This window comes from Arvicanthis niloticus, chromosome X (genome assembly GCF_011762505.2).
Source record: "Arvicanthis niloticus isolate mArvNil1 chromosome X, mArvNil1.pat.X, whole genome shotgun sequence".
Classification (NCBI taxonomy): Eukaryota; Metazoa; Chordata; class Mammalia; order Rodentia; family Muridae; genus Arvicanthis; species Arvicanthis niloticus.
The window spans coordinates 59,223,142-59,239,768 of NC_047679.1; the positions used below are offsets into that span (position 1 = coordinate 59,223,142).

The following is a 16,627-nucleotide window of genomic DNA, read 5'->3' on the forward strand; positions in this document are numbered from 1 at the left end:
AATGAAGGTTCTTTCTTTGTTCTTTCAATAAATATTGAATGTCATCATATATAAGGTGCTATTCTAAATGTTGATGGTACATAGAGCATAAAACATTCAAACCCAAAACCAAAGCATTGCCCCTAAGGATCTTTGATTCTGGTGTAGTAAGACACAAACAAAATAGTTAGCATGATAGATGATACTAATTTTCATTCATTTTCTGTAAGTGTGATACAATATGTAGAGACGATCTATTTATCTTATGGAATGGGAAGGAGACAGAGATAGACCCTTTTGGGCAGTGGAAACCATCTTTTATGTCCAACTAAGCTCTTTTCCAACCCTCCTCCGAGGATGGAGAGAATGAACAGCATACAGAATAAATGGGAGTTACTTTACTGTTAATTTGGGATTATAACCATTAAGGGTAAAACAACTTAAAACTATCACAACTTAAAACTATCATATGTGGTTTAAATGAAGCAAATTTGAACTCAGTAACACAGAGAATGGTGGCTGAGAGCTGTTATCTATCAGAGAAAGATTGTACCTCAAACACCTGGAAGACTCTCAGATGCCAACAAGAGCTATCCTTTGCAGAGAAAATCTGCAGCCCTGGCAGACTTCTGCAGCAGCTGATCTTTGAAGAGGCAAGCAGCTGCCACATCTGGAGCCTGGAGCCTGCCTCAGAATTCTTGTCTGAATCTGAAACCTGGAGTCTTGGAGGCTGAGGCAGGGTGTTCTGATTGCTTGATTATCTTTCTACATCCCACCAATCAGGGGAGAGCTCTCAAAAATTACTGGCAGTTCCAGTTGTTATAGTGGTCTTTGTAAGCCCCCAGCTGCTCTTTTTCTAGCCTAGCAGTGCTCAGGCAAGAAGCTCTGCCTTGGAGAACATTTTAGATCTAAACTATAACAACCACCAGTGGAAAAATGGACAGAGAAGGGGACACAAGGAATACTGGAGAGGGGTTGCTATTTAAGGTCTTTGGAGACATATCTACTGAAAATCTGACATTAGGGAAAACCTTTGGAGTCAGAAGAGTTTGCCTTGAAGAGACATAAGAGAGGAAGGACCGTTAGAGGAGGGTGATACTATATGGGACACATAGTTTAAAAAGATGTCTGCTGTTTATCAGAAATTCAAATAGAACTGGATGCCTTTGTACTTTATCCGTCAGGCCTATTGAGGAGCCTCAGCAATAATAATGGTGAATGGCAGTGGACATGGCTCAAATTAGGGTGGTAGCAATGGAGGAGGTTCCTAGCCCCTGATTTCATTAAAGAATAGGGGAGGGAAGAGTCAAGGACAACTCCATGTTTTGTTTTCGCGCACGCACACACACATTAAGAAGGCTGTGGCCAGGCATGGTGGCTCATGCCTTTAATTCCAGCACTCAGGAGGCAGAGGCAGGGTGATCTTCATGAGTTCATGGCCAGCCTGGTCTACTTAGTGAATTCTAAGATAGCCAGGGCTACATAAAGAGACCCCGCCTCCAAAAGAAAAGGATGTGGTTAATTGGATGTGGTGGGGCACAACTATAGGCTTAGCTACTCTAGAAGTTGAGGCAGAAGTAGTTGTTTGACCTGGGAAGTTCAAAGCCAGCCTAGGTAATATAGTGAGACATTGTCTCAACAAACAAGGCCGGGGCTATCTATCGTTTACTAAAATGGGGAAGAGTGCAGGTGGAATGGTTTGACTTTGGAGGCAGAAGAGAAATAAAGGTGAAATGTTCACTCTTGGCTGTAATTGTGAGAAATCCAAAGGTGTCCCAAAGGAGATATCAAATAAGTAATGGATATACAAAATTCAAATTGTGAGATATATAAAATACAAAATAGGTATGTGAGCCTATGGGGGACACTTTTTCAGTCAAACCATAACAGTGGGTATTCCAAAAATACATTTGAGGTGAGGCTGGAGGGTTGACTCAGCAGTTGAGAGTATCTGATTCTCTTTCTGAAGACCAGCCATGTGCATGGTATGCACACATCATGCAGATAAAACACCCATACACATTCAAAAAATATTTTTTAAAAAAATCCCAACTTAGGGGCTGGAGAGATGACTCAGCAGTTAAGAGCACTGACTGCTCTTCTAGAGGTCCTGAGTTCAATTCCCAGCAACCACATGATGGCTCACAACCATCTGTAATGGGATCTTCTGGTGTGTCTGAAGACAGTGACAGCAACAGTGTACCTATATACATAAAATAAATAAATCTTTTTTAAAAATCCCAACTTAAATGGATGCAATTCATTTTACATACCTTGATGGTTTTTTTCTTTGTGGTGCTGAGAATGGCATTCAAGGCCTTGAGTATTCTAGGAGAGCATCTTGTCACAGATCTACATCCCTGACCCTTCATTTTTGTTCCGAGGATCATCTAAACTTGGGATCCTCCTGTTTCAGTTCACAGAATCCACTGGGCTCTTTCTAGCTAAAGGAAACCAAGTTTCTCAGTCCGTAATTGTGATAACTGTTTGCTGCACCAGCTTTGGCAAACAGTTCGTAGAACTGTGTTCCTTTGTATGTCAGTATTAGCCACATAACTCATTTTGCAAGAGATTTGAAAAGCAGAAGTGAAGCAACATCTCCACAGTGATTTATTTATTCTGGGAAAGCCAGTGACTTGCCTGGAGCATCAAGGTGGGTAGCACACATTGTTGCTGGCCCCTGGCTCACCTTGGTATAGGTTGCACCTGGGCCCACAGTTCATTAGCCACCACTAGAGCCCTTCTAAAAGCTAGTGTTAAAGCCACACCAGGTGCAAGTGCAGTCTGTGAAGGTACCTCCTTCTCATCCCCCTCAGCCATTCACAGCAGCTGGAGAAACTGTGCTGGTCACATCTCTCCTGAGCACCCTGGCTGGCCTCGGAGCAGCTTGAGTACTCAGGATTTTGTGCAAGGAAAAAAGTCAGTCTCAAGAGAGGCAAAATGGAAGAGAGAGATGCTTCCATTGGAAGATTTTCATATTTCAATGTGGCATTTAAATACATGGTGCTTTCGGTTGCTTTCCTTTTCCTAAATGAAGTAATGGTGGTAATGTTGTGTTAGGTGCCCTTTAAGATTTTTCTTTTGTACACAATCAAAGCCCAACAGAAGTGGTTTTCCCCTGTGGCTGAGCAACTGGAGTAGTGAAATTTTGCAGCCACTAGTTTTTCTCTCTAGAGACTGTCCCCACCCACAGATCTCCACCCTCTCTGAAAGTCGGTTGTTGGGTTAACTGCAGCCTTTGCATTAGTAAAGGAACGTGGATGGGGAGAGTGAAGCTAAAGTGGTGCTCACACTTAATATGATAGGGCATAGAGTTTGATCGCTAGCGCCATAAAAGAAAGCCACTCTATACACACACAAAAGAGTTTTTAAAGGAACTATGATTTCAGGTACAAGGCAAAAATTCCCCACAAAAGAAACAAATGAGGCAGGCAGCAAGCAGGTATAAGTGCAGGTTCAGAATCCATATCGTTTCTCTCTGGCTTTGGGAGCATGCAGGAGGACATGGTTGAGATGAGTGTGGGTCAGAGAACTTCCCATCAGATGCCTGGTGGGAAAGTCATGTTTGCTCCAGCTAAAGGCTTAAAGCTGTCATCTCCACTATACCATGGCACTTACCATAGCAGATGGATGCTTTTGCAGCAGCTGCTCCTCAGTGTGTTGCCCTCCCTGATTGTTGCCTTTCATTCCTGCAGGGGCTATGTGAAAGTGACCTTGAGAAGCTCCTTTCTTCCAGCCAGTCTAAGACATGTAGTGCCTCCCCCCCCTCAAGTCAGCGTCTCACCATTAGATATGGACCTTTAACCTTGAGAATAGATAGGGAACTGGGAAGTGAGCTGAGCAAATGAGGAACTCACAGCTCATCTTATTCGTTGACACAGCAGAATAATAAAAATATGTAGTGGGGACTGTCATCAGAGAGGCTTCCTCTGGCAGCTGGTGGGAGCAGATGCAGAATCCCACAGCCACACATTAGGCTGAGCTCTGGGAACTCCATGGAAGAAGCCAGGGAGGGGGAATTTTAGGAGACTTAGGGGTCCATGAACACCACAAAGAAACCTACACAATTAACTAACCTGGGCTCGTAGAAGCTCACAGAGACTGAACCAACAACCAGGGAGCCTTCATGGGCCTCACCTAGGCCCTCTGCATATGGTATGGTTGTTAGCTTGGTGTTCTTGTAAGCCTTCTAACTGTAGAAGCAGGAGCTGACTCTTTTGCCTGCTTTATGAACCCTTTTACTGGATTGCCCTGTCCAGCCTTGATATAAGGATATATGTCTAGTCTTATCACATCTTGTTATGCTGGTTTTGGTTAGTATCCCTGGGAGGCCTGCCCTTTTTTTGAAGGGAAATGGAGGAGGAGTGGATCTGAGGGAGAAGGAGTGGGGGAGATACTGGGTGGAATGGAGGGAGGGGAAACTGTGATCAGGATGTACTGTATGAGAAAAGAAAAAAGAAAATACATATGTGTGTGTATATTTTCTTTACACACACACACACACACACACACACACACACACATGACTGACAAGTACTGGGGAAATGGCAGAAACTTAAAGTTTTCTGGGCTCCTAATACGTGATTTGATTGACATTTTTGCTCACGAGGTTGAGGTAGTGGAAAGTACTAGTGGAGCTTTTTTTTTTTTCTCCGTGGCTTTGGGAGCGTGCAGGAGGACATGGTTGAGATGAGTGTGAGTCAGAGAACTTTTTGTGCCCATGGCTGTCTTAGCCAAAGATAAGATTAAAGCGCCTTTCATCTTCTCCCACCTCTTTCCTCTATCTCTGACCTGGTTAAGTAGTCTCACCTCTGAGCAGAGAATAAATTCTCTCATATAGCAACTCATTTGAAACTCCTTGTTGTGTCTGTCCCACTTCCCAGATCTCTTAAAGGTATACCATGCACTGTTCCCCTGAGCCATCTCTCTTCAGGTTATATGACCAACATATTCTTTTCACATTCTGACTTTCTGTAAAACCAACTTTGGTAAAGTTCATTTTAAACTGTGGTCCTGCAGCTGGGTGAATAGCACAGTGGGTAAGAGTGCCGGCTGCATGACCATGAGAACCTGAGTTCAAATCCTCAGCATCTACAAACAAAGCTGGATGTGGCCATGTATGTCTGTAATCTTAGTGCTGGGGGAGGAAGGTGAGGCAGAGACAGGAGGATTGCTGGGGCTTAGTGAGAGATTCTCTCTCAAGAGAAGACAGTGATAGAGCAGGACCCCAACCATCCTCCTCTGACACACCTGCACAAATGTGTGCATATGCAACATGCAAATGAAAAATATAAGGAAATTAAGAGTAAAATAAATTACTAAAATTGTGGTCCTCACTGGTGATATATCTTGCTGGAAGGATACATGTCTGTCTGTCTGTCTGTCTGTCTAAATATGTAGCTCAGTGGTAGAATGTTTATCTAACATGTGTATGCATAAAAACATGAGTTCAATCCCCAGTATTAGAAAAACAAGAGTGAGTTAGTTCCAAGTCAGCTTGGTCTACCGAGAGAGACCCTCCCCCATCTCAGAAAACCAAAAAAGAGGTCCTTAAAGCTGTTGTACACTTGCCAGTGCTGAACCCTGTGGCTAATGAGGTTAACTTTTAAGGGAAGTGTTGTTAGTGTTGTTGTTAGCTTTTCTGATCAATGCTAACTGTTCTTTCAGTTGGTTACTGCGAACAGGCTTCCCACTATACTTTGGAAATAATCTTTTGAGTGCAAACATACTTTTGTAAAAGAATTTAGCAAATATTTATGGTCTACTACCTTTGGAAGATAGAGGCTAATTTCTGTTGATCTCCAACACAACTGGTACACAAGAAGTTCGTGGAATGAGAAAATTCACACCTTTAAATTTACCCTGATGAAACTGTGCAATGTATTTACCCCATTTTCTCAAGTTGTATAAGCAAAGTAGATGCACAAGGCGTTTGCAGTCTCCACACTCACGACAATGCTAATTTAGAGGCTGAGTGTGTAGCTCAGTGATAGAGCACCAGCTTGTTTAGAAAGAACCAGGCCCTGGGCTCCATCTGCAGCACTGCCAGAAGCAGCTTAGGGTAGAGCCGAGAGGAAGATCTGTGGTGTGCTAACAGAGGCGTTCCTTGACTAGCTGCTCATTTCAAGTCTTCTTTAAAATGATCCGTCTGAATTTTGTCAGACATTGCTTCAAACCAACATTTGTCACTTTGTTCCTTTGATTGTCAGGGCATCGCCTTGTCTTCACTGTAAAGGTCTGTAGTTTCACTTCTCCATTTTCTTGAGAAATCCATTCATGTTGAGAGAAAAAGCAGAAACAGAATAGGAATGAGGCACATCTTCTGTTCTGTCATGGAAAGCAGTGTACCATCTATATATATCCTTTTCCTGCTAGCTCACATTCCAGAGGAAAGCACCTTGTTATTTTGTCTTGTTTTCTGTTACAAGCAAGTCATTCTCTTCCCCATGGACTACCGCTTTCCACTTTCTGTTCTCAGATTTCCCCCTCATTGACAAAAATCACGTGTGAAAGCAAATTTATCAGCATGTCATTAGGATCATTTTTAATTTTATCTTCTGTATTTTAGGTCCTTAAATCTTCCCCTTTTTTGTAAATAAGTATTATTTTTCAATCACCACATTCTTTGGGGATTATATTCCTTTTTACACACCCTGATTAGGAGATCGTACTATATTTAGATTTTTTTCCTATTTTTTGAAATTTATTATTATTATTTTATTATTATTTTGGGGGACAGGATTTTTCTGTGCAGCTCTGGCTGGAAGTAACTCTGTGAGCCAGGCTGGTCTCAAATTCAGAGATCTGCCTTCCTTTGCCTCTCAAATACTGGCATTAAAGGTATATACAACCACACGCAGCTCTATTGTTATTTTTTAAGTGTGTGTGTGTGTGTGTGTGTGTGTGTGTGTGTGTGTTATGTGCTGAAGTCAAGGCATGAAGTCAGGGCAGGAGCTCAAGACAGGAATTTAAAGATAGAAACCATGGCTTAATGCTGTTTGCTGGCTCATTCACAGGCTCATGCTTAGCTATGAACAGCCCAGAACCACTAGCCTAGACATGGTACCACCTACAGTGGACTGGATCCTCTTATATCAATTATCAACCAAAATAATGCTCAATAGACATGCCAACACTTGACTTCTCTCAATGACAAGTTGTGATCTGAAAGTATAGAATTAATTAAACCCTTTCCTTCTCAAGTTGCTTTTAATTGTGGTGTTTATCACTGCAACAGAAAACAAACTAGCACAATTAGTAATCAAAAATACCAATTAAAACAACACTATGGCTCAGAAGGACCCACTTGTCCTTGAGGAGTTATAGGCAATTAATAGTTGGTAAGGAAAGGGAGTCATATTCCTCAGTGATATAGGCACTAATAAGTTGCCTTTGCTTAAGTAGATAACCCCCTAACCATGCTCATGCAAGCAACATTAATTAAATGCTGTAGGTCCCAGTAAAAAACAAGATAAGAGGTGCTGAAGAGATGGTTTAGTGGTTAAAAATACTTCCTGTTCTTCTAGGAAAAATTCAGTTCCCAGTACCAAAGCCAGGTTGCGTAGAATTACCTGTAACTCCAGCTCCATGGAATCTAACGCTCTATTCTGTCCTTCTAGGGCATCCATATATAAATGCACTCTGGCTCTTAAGCTGAGAGTAGATGCCTTAGTAGAATGGGTTGTTGTAGTTTACTGTTTCAGAGGGTTAGAACTCATGACTGTCATGGTAGGGAGCATGGCAGGAGGCAAGAAGGAATGTTGCTGGAGTAGTAGTTGAGAGCTCATATCTTGAGACATTGCCATGAGGCAGAGGTTGAAACACTGGAAATGGCTCCAGTCTTTTGGAACCTCAAAGCCCACCTCCAGTGACATACCTCCTCCAACAAGGCCACACCTCCAAATCCTTCCCAAACAGTTCCACTAACTGAGGGCTATGTTTTCAAACACATGAGCCTATGTGAGTCTATTCTCATTCAAACCACCACAGTACACTAGAGGGGGACCATCTTGGATTATGCATACAGATGGACAACAATGATGCTAGATTGATTGGACCTTAGTGGACCACTGGGAGGAGCAAGCTGGAAGCTTCTTAATATAGTTCAAAGGCAGATGTAATGTGGCAGGAGGACAGAGCATTTTAAAGTCAGTAGTGTTTTTTTTTTTCAAATTAAAAAAATACATTTATTTATTTGTATGAATAAATAAATTTTCAGGTGTCAGTTTTCTCCTTTCAGTTGAATTAGCAAGTGCCTCACCTGCTGAGCCATCTCACCAGCCTTCTAGCCTAGGTTACTCTCAAACTGTTTATGTAGCCAAGGGAGTCCTTCAAGTTTTAGTCCTCCAGGTCTCTACCTCTTCAGTACTGTGTGTCATCATGACAAGTCTCGAATGCGTGAGTTCATTTTTTAAAAACATATACACAGTTTCTTGATTGCTAATTGTTGAAGCCCACTGTGGGTGGTAGCATCTCTAGGCAAGTGACCCTGGGCTACATAAGAAAGCTGGCTGAGCAGCCCTGCAAACAGTGCTCTTTCATAGTCTCTGCTTAAGATCCTGCCTCCAGATTCCCTTTGAGTTTCTTGCCTTGGTGGGATTTGATGATGGACTATATAACCTGTAAGATGAATATTCTTGCCTCATTCCTTGTCCCTTCTGGTTAGTGTTTTATCACAGCAACAGAAAGCAAATTAAGACAGTCTCATAGGCTTCTTTTGGCAACTTTTTAGGTATATAATCAAATTGTGTTCCTCTAAATGAAGTAAATACAGAATAACTTGAGGAACCCCATCAATCAGGCAACAAAATGTGGGGTGGATGAAGAGTCAAGGGTCAGGTAGCAGAGGTGGGCATCCTGATCCCATGGTTTAAGCACAACTGGGATCCTGAGGTGTGGTTCCAGGTACAGGGCAGGATGGTCCACAACACCAAGACATGATCTGGCTGAGCATTCCCAAATAAACCTACGCAGCAAGAAACTCGAGGAAATGTGTGGTGGGCAGAAGGTGAGTGCTCCCTTCAAAGACTGTTTTTGCAATACACATCAAATAAGACTTTGGTACATCTGACATACACCTCCTTGCCCGCCTAATTCACCACCCCTGTTTAAAAAAAAAAAAAAAGAGGAGGTTAGAAGAGGAAGGAAATGTCTCATGTCCTAAGAGTTTAGAACAATCATCACGGGGTTTTTAAGAGTCCCAAAACAGAAAGTCACTGTTTAGTGAAGAAGAACAACTGTGCCATGTGCCAGGAGCTTCTGAGAGGTAAGTTGAGCTTTCTTGACTTGATTCTGTTTCAGCAGTATACAGAAAACAACAGAAATCCATCCAATTTGTGTTTGAGACAGGTCTCATGTAACCCAAGCTTGCCTGGAGTTCTCTGTAAGCCAAGGATGATCTTGAATCACTGATCTTCAGCTTCAAGGGAACTGGGATTACAAGCAAGCATCACCACTTCTGCTCAAGAAATTTTAATTTTTTAATTTGATGTTACTCACTTCATGACTCCTACCATAGACAGTAGTAGTATTGCATAGAAGGGAAGTAACATTTATTTTCATATTACTGTTCCCTGGTGCTTACACTTTTTAAAGTTGTTTTTGTTGCTGCTATTATTATTATTATTATTATTATTATTATTGAGACAGGGTCTATGTAGTCCAGGTGGGCCTCAAACTAGCTCAATTTTGAAGATCACTTTGAACTACTGTGCTTTAAAATATACTTCTATGTTTTGTATAATAAGCTTTTCAATGTAGCATATACACATTTACTTTTTTCATTTTTAATAAGATTTTTAAATTTGTAAATTTTCCTTCGCCTTTTCTTTTGTTATTGTTCATTTGTTAAAGACAGAGTCTCACAATGTAGCCCTGGCTGGTGTGGGAGTGACTGTGTAAGCCAGGCCAGTCTCAAATTCACTGAAATACACCTGCCTCTTCCTTCCATGCTGAGATTAAAGGCCGGGGCCACAGGGCCTTCTTTGATTTTTGAGTCAGACTCTAGCCACAATAGCCCAGATTGGCCAAGAATTTGCTTCCTGCCTTAGCTTCCAGAGTGCTATGGAGGGTTACAAATTTGTTCTCTCTCTGTCTCTGTCTCCCTCTCCCCCACCCCTGCCCACCCACCCATAGGACGCCAGGCTGTACTCAAACTCAATGTGTAGTCCAGAGTGACCTTCAAATTCTGATGCTTCTGCCTCTACCTCCCAGGTTCTGGTAATAAAAGTGTGAGCCACCAAGCCTGGTTTATTTGGTTCTGAGAATGGAAGCCAGGATTTCAAGAGTTTGCTCTCATCTTGGACTTCACAGAAAGAAAAAAAGTGGGAGAGAGAGAAAGAGAGGGAGAAAGGGAGGGAGAAAGAGATAGAGATAAACAAAGACGGAGCACTCCAAGGACAGCAATAGAAGCATCCTCTTAACTCCACAGAGTAAGGTCAGAATTATTATAAAAGTAGCAAGGTATTTATTTGTACTTTCAAAGTCATAGAAAGCTTTCACTGGGGATTCAGCATTTCACAGACAGGGCGGGGTGGGGGAGCATTACTTCAAGGCATGGATCATTGTGAGTGTGAGTTGGAAGTTTGGAAAAGAGTCAAGCTCTGCTTCTTAAACAACATTCCTCAAGGCTCCTCCCTACAGCTTTAGCTTCACACAGTCCCTTAGCCCCTGCACATTTCAGGAATGCTTTTGATGGATGCTGGAAAAATCAATGGGGTCATGGATCTACTCAGAAAAGAAGCTCAGGAATTTTCCAAAGGCACGATAACCTTTGTAAATGGAACACCAGCAGGCTTCTTTTGAACTCAGCATATCTCTTGCCTGTTTCGACGTGATTGCTGATGAATCTGTGCAGTGTGTATTAGATAAGCCTCAATGAAAGACACAGGTCAAAGGCTGTTATTCCTTAGTGGACCAGTGCTGCCCTTCAGACCCAGTGTTATGAGGGAGGAAAAACTGTATTTCCAAGCCTGTGGTCTGAGAGGCGTGTGAGGTGTGTGTGTGTGTGTGTGTGTGTGTGTGTGTGTGTGTGTGTGTGTGAGAGAGAGAGAGAGAGAGAGAGAGAGAGAGAGAGAGAGAGAGAGAGAGAGGTTTGTGGTGAGTACAGGACTGAGAACGGTGTGGTAACTGGTAACTTACCATGGGTGCCACTCCTGTTTTCTTTTGGTGCAGGAGTAAACTGAGAAGGCTGTGGGGATCGTTAGGAAGCAAGGCCAGACTCACATAGGTACTAACAGATGTTGGACATGTTTCCCCCTGCCCCCCAGAGGCATCAATGTGACCAGGAAACAGGATGAAAATGAAAATCTTGGACCCTCTCCAGAACGAATTGACAGTAAAAGTCCAGGGGTGGGGCCAGCAACCCAGAGCTTAACAAACCTCCCAGGTGAGCTGGAGTCATGCTAATGTTTGAGACTCCCTCTGAGCTTCAGTTTCAATTTTGTCTGCATATATTCAGGCATTTGTTTTGAATTCAGATTCCGCAGTGGGACCTGAGACCTCTAGGGGATTCTGCTTCCCAGGCAAGATTGAGAGCCACAAATGGATTCTGTTCTTGAGGGCAAATTTCCTAGTTTGCTTTCTACTGCTGTGATAAAACACCATGACCAAAAGCAACCTGGGGGAGAAAATGGTTTATTTTTGTTTAGAGTTTATAATCCATCATGAAGTAAAGTCAGGGCAGGAACTCAAGGCAGGAACCTAGAGGCAGGGACTAAAGTGGAGGTCGGGGAGGAACTGTTTCCTGGCTTGGGCCTCATGCCTTGCTGTTCCCTTTGCTTCTTTGTTTCTTTCAATTTTTTGTTTTTCTTTGTTTTATTTTCTTTGAGGCAGAGTTTGTTTGTGTTATTCAGAGTTTCCTGGTTATTCAGGAACTAGCTCTGTAGATCTTGCTAGCCCAGGGGTGGCAGCACTTACAGTGGTCTGGGCTCTCTCATATCAATCATTAATCAAGAAAATGCCCTAGAGACTTGCAGGCCAATCTGATGGAGGAATTTTCTTAATTGAGTCCCCCTCCCCTTTTCCCAAGTGACCAACACAGCAAGTTTACTTGGGGCCATGCTGCTTTTTGTCATAGACTCTTTATCCCTTTAAGACTGTAGGTTGTTGTTTTAGGATTAGACAGTTTTCTAGCTCAAGACCTGCCTCTGGGCTGGATCAAAGCCTATGTAGGGTGATGCCTGTGCTTAACAGAGAAGCTCAGGAATGTCTGATGTCCTCTTTTTTTCTCCCTTAAAGGTTAGAAACAGCAGTTGGCTCGATCAAATCCCATTACATGTATATGTTAGGGTGTAGGAATTTTATTCAGTTATAGAGAATATACAAATGTTGCTTGCAGGGAAAAGGATGAAACTGGAGATGATTCTATTAAGTGAATTAAATCAGTTGGACTAAGAAAGAAAATACCATGCTTTTCTTCATCCATGAGCTCTAGATTTTATAGAGATACATAAAATCATGTATGTATCTAAATCATGAAGAGAGAAGTAAAATTGCCTAGCAGAAGTGGGGTACCAATAGGAGGGGTGAGAACATAGAGGCTGGAAGGAATTGAGGTGAACATGTTCCAAGTTCTTTACTGCATGAAGATGTTCTTCTGAATAAAGCCCAGTGCCATGTATAATGAATATATAACAGTAAAGGAAAGAAAATCATGAACCTGGCAAAGAAACTAATGAAGCAATTTGCCTTCCGTCTTGGATAAAGATGTGGAAAAAGAGGCTCTGTAGAAACAGTGGATGTTTGGTGGATGTGGTACCACACAGCCTTTGATCCTAGTACTTGGGAGACAGAGGCAGGAGGATTTCCGTGAGTTTGAGGCCAGCCTCGTCTATATAGTGAGTTCTAGGACTGCAAGGGTTATGTAGAGAGATCCTGTCTCAAAAAACAACAAAAAGAAACAGTGGCTAGAGGAATAGTAACTACAGCCCCTGAATCTTCCTTACTGTAAACTAGGCATTGCTAATATGTAGACAACTATCTTAGCATTCGCCATTAAAACATTTCCTTCTACCCAAGTGCCATTTCTACCTTACTTTAAAAAGTAAATAATGGGCTTGAGAGATGACTCCATGGTTAAGAGCATGGTTAAGTCCTCTTTCATAGGACTTCGGTTCACTTCCCAGTGCCTACAATGGGTGTACACAACTGCATGTAACTTCAGTTCCAGGGCACTCAATGCCTTCTTCTTGTCTCTAGGGGCACTATGAACACACACACACACACACACACACACACACACACACACACTAAAAGGAAATAAGATACATTTATGGAACTCTAGAAATATTATATGCCAAAACCTTTGTACGTACTGTACCTACTGGGGAATCCTGCTTTATTCCTTGTATAAGGTTGAGCTCAACAATTAAACCGTCATTGAGCCTGTTACTCTCCTCTTCCTCTGCCTCCTTTGTGGTGCCCTCGCCTTCTTATGAAACATGGTCTTATTATTTAGCCCTGGGTGGCCTGAAACCCACTCTGTCAATCTCACCTTGCTATCCCAGAGATCCACCTTCCTCTATCTCTAGGGCTCTGTCATTAAAGGCATAGGCCATCATACTCAGCCTTTATTCTTTTTTTCCCCTTTTTTCTTTTTTTTTTTTTTTTTTTTTTTCCGAGACAGAGTTTCTCTGTGTAGCCTTGGCTGTCCTGGAACTCACTCTGTAGACCAGGCTGGCCTCGAACTCAGAAATCTTCCTGCCTCTGCCTCTCAAGTGCTGGGATTAAAGGCGTGCGCCACCACTGCCCGACTCAGCCTTTATTCTTGCCCCACCCCATCTCTCTCCTTTTTCAATTTGTGTGTGTGTGCCACGTGTAAATGTGCATAAGTGCATGCAGATATGCATGCCACGGTGCATGCATGAAAGCCAGAGTACAACTTGCAGGGGTCAGGTCTCCACCATATGATTCAGGAACCACATTTCTCAGGTTTGTCAGCAAATGTCTTCACCAGGTGTGCCATCCCATTGGCCCAAGGTTAATTTGTGAAAAAAAAATGGATTAGGAGAAAAAGGCAGAGGGCATGGAAGAATGGGATAGAAAACATATACAAGGCCAGACTTGATGGCATATGCCTGCAATCCCAGCATTTGGGAGGTGCTGGGTAGACAGGAGGATCAGGTGTTTAAGGCAGTCTCAGCTGCATAGTGAGTTTGAGGCTACATAAGACTCTGTCTTAAGAAACAAAAATGAAAAACAAACAAAAAAGGAAGCACAATGCAAATGTAAAACTGATTTATTAACAGTTTCATAACCAAAACTAACTAGAACAGAGATTTCCCTGTACAAAACACCATGAAAGTGTTCTCTCAGCAAGGCTAATAATATCAGGCTCTGGTTCTCTATTTCAAATTTAGACTTTAGCCTTTGTCTTCAGATGGATTGTGGGATACTCATGCATTTATCCAGACTTGAATAGAATCATGGTCACATGACCCACATAGAAGTAGATCAAGTCTTTGTTTCATATGTCACAAAATTACTGCATCCCTTGCAGGTGGGGTTTTACTTATCCCTAGATGTTTCACATGGGCTGCTGTACCCTCTGCCTTTGGTGTTTCTCCAATGCCTGGCTAACATATTCCACCAAATCCTGTCACATTTCTTCCAAAATATTGGCACTAAAACCTTTTTTTAGGTCGATTTAATTTAATTTTATGTGTATAAGTGTTTTGCCTACATGAACGTCTGTGCACCATCTGCATGCCTGATGCCTGTGGAAGTCAGAAGAGGACATTGGGACTGGAGTTAGATAATTGTGAACTGCCATGCGGATGCTGGGAACCAAACTTGGGTCCTCTGAAAGAGCAGACAGTGCTCTTGACCATTGAGCTGTCTCTCCATCCCCCACCATGTGTCTGCATTTTTTATCACTGCTTTCCAGTCTTTCATGGTCACCATGAAGTGGGACTGGCAAACTGCAGCACTCAGGGAGATGCTGGCAAGGCTATGGCCAGATTCAGAATTTTTGTCTATAAGGGTGTGACACCTGTATCACAGGATCAGAATAACTATTGGGATCTTGCTTGCCAAACACTTGTGCACAATACAGGACAGTAATAAATATTATCTATCTGTATGTGAAGAGCGGCTTATCATACAAAGCAATGTATGTTGAGAGCCAAAGAAGAAAATTTTAAATGGAATGACTGTGCTATTGGCATAAATCTGAACATAATAGTCACTCTAAATGTCTTCCTTTCCAGAACTTTTCCCTTACAAGATACCTGCGGTATGTGTCTTGGTGTCCAGCTATGATTCCTGGTTCTCTGCTTCCTCTGTCTCAGGGTGACCAGACACTTCTGCACACTGGGCTGGAAGGATGAAGCAGAGTCTAGAATGGGTGGGCTCTACAGGATCCTGGTCCAGCTGGAAGTGAGTGCCAGGGGGTGTGGGGGAGGGCATTCTCTGTGGGTCTTAATGCCACAGCTCTTTTAGACAGAGGCCTTCTCTAACCATCTTCAGTGAAACACCTCTCTGAGAGAATCTTAGCTATTACCTATTTTGCACATACCTATTTTGGGAGGAGTGGGCTTGTACTAATATACATTATTCAGGGTTGAAAGGAGCTATATATGAACTTCGGAGAGCAGGAAGGGGTTCTTCTTAGGGTGAAGTTTCCACTGGCTAGAGTTTAAAGTTCTAGTAATGCCTCATTTGCATTGTGAGGCAGTCCACAAATTCCAGGTACTCACTAGAAGGATTCTTATTGGGAAAAGAGGAAGTGGGAGTTTTAGGTCTACCAAAGATGACTTGACCTTCCCTAGGTAGAGAGTGTGGGAGGTCAAGTTCCCCAGACAATGTCAGAGAAGGAGAAGCCTTGCTGGTAAAGGGAGTCCTTCATTTCGTGCCAAGCCCAGAGGAACTATTTGGTCATGGTACACTTCAACCTTAATTAGCAGGGTTTGCCCACAGATACCCTCATTAGGAGTTAGTGCTCTAGTGAAAAGAAATTTTTTTACAACTGTCTAGATGAGTAAGTAAGTAGGATAGGTGCTGTAGAAAGTGTGTGCAGAAGGAACTAACAGATGAATGCACAGGTCCAAAACAGATTATGGTCTCATACTAGTACCTCAACTGTCTTGGCACTTACTTCCCCCCTCTTTGGATTGAGAGCTATGTTGTTCCTGTTGTAACTAAGCTATAAATACATTACAGACGACAGACTGTGATATCTTTTAGCTTTTGTACAGGGTGACCAAAATGTTGCAACCAATTGCATCTTTGTTAGTTCCTGTTATTTTTGGTACTCTTCTCATACTCAGTGTCTCTGTTTGGTTGGTAAATTGTGGGTAGTCATCTTTCATACAGCATGTTTTCTCTTCATTTTGTTTATAACCAGAGATTGCCCATTTCAGGCAAGTCCTTTATCACTCAGTTATATCCCAGACCATCCACTATTTTTATTTGTTTGCGTTTTTGCTTTTAAGATTGGTCTAACTTAAACTGCCCAGTCTGGCCGTGAACCCACTCTGTAGCAGGTCTTTAGCTTGTGATCCTCCTGTCTCAGCCTCTGAGTAGTTGTGATTATAGGACTATACCATCAGATCCAGATAAGACATTCTCACATTATGCTCAGCATGTCTTAGGACTCTGAGTTGTAGTAATGACACTGTGCTTACTGGCATTTATCATTTTTTACATTTAT

The 16,627-nt window shown here is 42.4% G+C and overlaps 1 protein-coding gene across 4 annotated transcripts in view; it reads left to right on the top strand.

Annotated features, from left to right (window-relative positions):
- Positions 1-9,152: 9,152 nt before the first annotated feature.
- Positions 9,153-16,627, top strand: part of LOC117695213 (toll-like receptor 13) — a 20,921-nt gene continuing 13,446 nt past the window's right edge. Inside the window, exons 1-3 of one of the 4 annotated variants that reach the window (XM_076918172.1) lie at positions 9,185-9,244; positions 11,247-11,365; positions 15,186-15,354. The gene's annotated coding sequence lies outside the window, so the exon portion shown is untranslated. Of the gene's footprint in view, positions 9,245-11,246; positions 11,366-15,185; positions 15,355-16,627 lie in introns of all 4 variants that reach the window. The other 3 variants (XM_034486061.2, XM_076918174.1, XM_076918173.1) reach the window with 3 other exon arrangements.